This window comes from Austrofundulus limnaeus, unplaced genomic scaffold, assembly GCF_001266775.1.
Source record: "Austrofundulus limnaeus strain Quisiro unplaced genomic scaffold, Austrofundulus_limnaeus-1.0 Scaffold489, whole genome shotgun sequence".
In the NCBI taxonomy this organism is placed as follows: Eukaryota; Metazoa; Chordata; class Actinopteri; order Cyprinodontiformes; family Rivulidae; genus Austrofundulus; species Austrofundulus limnaeus.
Window position 1 is genome coordinate 140,927 of NW_013952891.1, and position 977 is coordinate 141,903.

Sequence of the window (977 nt, forward strand, 5' to 3'; positions counted from 1 at the left end):
GATTTAGGTCCTTTGACAGGCTATGTGAAGTCTACTGTTACTAATCTGGGTGTTAAGATGGACAGTAAGATCAAGGTAAATGGCTTGAACTTAAATAGCTCTTCATCACAGTCTCCCATCCTGAGCAAACAGTGGAGAGGAAAAACTCCCTGCTAATCAGGAAGAAACCTCCAGCAGAACCAGGCTCAGGACAGGAGACCATCTGCCTCGACCGGCTGGTTGAGGGACAGGAAAGAGACGAGTTAAGTTACTTGTACATTTCTGTTTTTTAAAGCAATATATTTGTTATTTATACTCAATGCAAATCTCACAGCTCTCACAAACTTTTTGTTCATTTACAATATATCCATCCATCATCTATACCTGCTTCTTCCCTTCAGGATCACTGTCCCTATCCAGCAGTCACTGTGCAAGGGGCGGGGTASACCAGGACAGGTCTCCAGTCCATCACAAACAACCATTCACTCTCTCACTCACACCTAGGGAAAWTTTAGAGTTACCAGTTAATGTGTTTGGTCTGTGGCAGGAAGCTGGAGTAACCACACACGCACAGAGAGAACATACCAACTCTACCCAGAAAGGTCTACGGGCCGGGATTTAATCCAGCAACCTTCTTGCTGAGAGGCATCAGCTCTACCAAATGAGCCACCGTGCTATTTGTAAAAATAAAACACACTTATAACAAGAACATWCTTCGTTTAACAACAGCTTAAAAATAACACACAAAAAGTACACCGACTTACAACTGTGCACAGCAGACTCAGACTTTACTGGAGCAATAATCTCAGATGACTTTCAGACTGAAAATCTGTGGTCAGCATCATTAAGTTGTGCAAATGTTAAAACACAACCAGGTAAACAACATTTTCCAATCATCCTACTCAAAATTAGGAAATATTTCAAGCAGGAGATGTATACACTACAGCAAAACTGTTTTTGCAAGGAACACGCAATAAGTGGGGTGTCTCAGATCGACT